This window comes from Orycteropus afer, unplaced genomic scaffold (genome assembly GCF_000298275.1).
Source record: "Orycteropus afer afer isolate SDZICR_OR568_19922 unplaced genomic scaffold, OryAfe1.0 scaffold00471, whole genome shotgun sequence".
Taxonomy (NCBI): domain Eukaryota; kingdom Metazoa; phylum Chordata; class Mammalia; order Tubulidentata; family Orycteropodidae; genus Orycteropus; species Orycteropus afer.
In genome coordinates, this window is record NW_006922058.1 from 1,293,596 (window position 1) to 1,295,554 (window position 1,959).

The 1,959-nt window shown below is 46.3% G+C and overlaps 1 pseudogene; it reads left to right on the forward strand.

The window, feature by feature from the left end:
• LOC122151469 overlaps positions 1 to 1,819 on the forward strand; it is a 15,312-nt pseudogene extending 13,493 nt beyond the window's left edge.
• The last annotated feature ends 140 nt before the right edge of the window (positions 1,820 to 1,959 follow it).

Consider the following 1,959-nt stretch of genomic DNA (forward strand, 5'->3'; position numbering starts at 1 on the left):
AAAAAAAGAAAACCATTTATTCAGGGAAGGAAATTGACTTTGTTGGTTACTGGAGGACGGGAGGGAAGGGGTGGTAAAATTTTGGACTAGTTTGGGGTCATATGGTGATTTGGGTGAGGGGAGGGATAGAATGGAAAGAGTCTGTGATCAGCATGATGACATTGAGGAAAGGAATGACACTGAAACGTGCACATAAGGTATAGACAACAGAGCCAAATACTAGTATGTGTACAATACTGCATTACTAGTAACGCCAAACACCAGGCTACAGATGAATATATAGACTAGTGAGATCAGGTGGGGGTAAGTGAACAGGAATATACCCTAGACCAAAGACAGATTTGACTGAAGATAATCTTACATACAAACTTGTACTACAAAATTATCCATATACATTACAGAAGCAACAGAAGACAGTGTTGGAGTAGCTTGTCAGAGATAACCAAACACCTTGAGAGAGAGAAGCACCACGGGCTCAGGACCATCATCTCAGGGGACATCATGCTCGATTCGCACAACATGGTACATAAAAATCTTGTTCTACATCCTACTTTGGTGAGTAGCGACTGGGGTCTTAAAAGCTTTGGAGCAGCCATCTAAGATGCAACTACTGGTCTCCTCTCGTCTGGAGCAAAGAAGAGTAAGAAAATGAAAGTCATCTAGAAACGATTAGTCCAAAGATATGATGGACCACAAGGACCTTCATGAGCCCAAGACCAGAAAAACTAGATGATGCCCGGCTACCAATGTCAACCACTCGGAAAGGGATCATAACTGGAGATCTAGGATAGAGTGGGAGAAAAACGTGGAAAGGAATTCAAAACTACAAAAATGACCAGAATCACTGGTCAGGTAAAGATTGGTGGAACTCCCCAGACTATGGCCCCAGGTTACTCTTTGGGTCTAGAAATGGACTCACTTCTGTGGATTGGCTCTCAGCTCAACAGTAGAATGACCTACATGCAGGACACTCACCCCAGGGTGATGCACCCCTTAGATAAACCAGCCATGAAACATCAGAGGGGCAGCATGCACATAGAGGGAAACATGGACAAACAGGAATGCATGGATAAGAAGGGCACAGGGCGGGGGCAGTCACAGGGAGGAGAGGGGAGGAGAGGGGAGGAGAGTGTTCTATGGTTGAGGATGGTAATCTGGACCATGAAATCAAATGAGAATGAACTGTTGAATGTGAAACAAAACTGCTTTGTAAATTTGCACCCAAAGCACGATGATGATAATAATAATAATAATAATAATAAGGGAGTCAATGGAGACGCCATCCAATCTGGAGCTCAATGCCTGCAGAAGTGAATGCCTGGTGATTGGAGGCACCAGGGTTCCATTTCAGATCAACTCAGTGAGGCAGGTGAGGATGAGTCTCTACATTCAGAAGACGATGACCTCAGTGCAGAAGAACAGGAACTCAGAGAAGACGAGGCAGTGCGTTGAGTTACCATCTCCCAGGCTTAGCGCAGGGACACAGGTTCATCTGAAGATGATCCTGACATGTCCCGAGCTGACTACTGGCAGTTACTGCATGCGACGCAGTGACTGCTCCTCCTCCTCCACCATGCTGTGAGAGATGCTGGGCGCTGTGAGAACTGCCTTCCCGAACATAAAAGGAAAGAGAAAGAGAGAGCTGAGAGTGCCAAACTGGGATGTTCCTGATTTCGACGACAGTAGCAACTGGCTCCCAAAAGTCCGTGCTAATGAGAACAATGACAGGATAACAGTGGCCTTCCAGCCTCAAAAGAGTGAGGGCTGTGCTCGGCCATCAACTGCCAGAAGTACCATTTTCAGCAGCCCGTTCCTCTGAGAGGCAGAGCCACCTTGCTATCCCCCAAAGCCTTGCACAAGGCAAAGAACAAGGGTAGAACCTACATCTGTGTGAAATGCCGAGATCGACCTAGAAATGGCTGCATCGCTTCATTTCAAAGAACACTGAAAGTAGGAGGC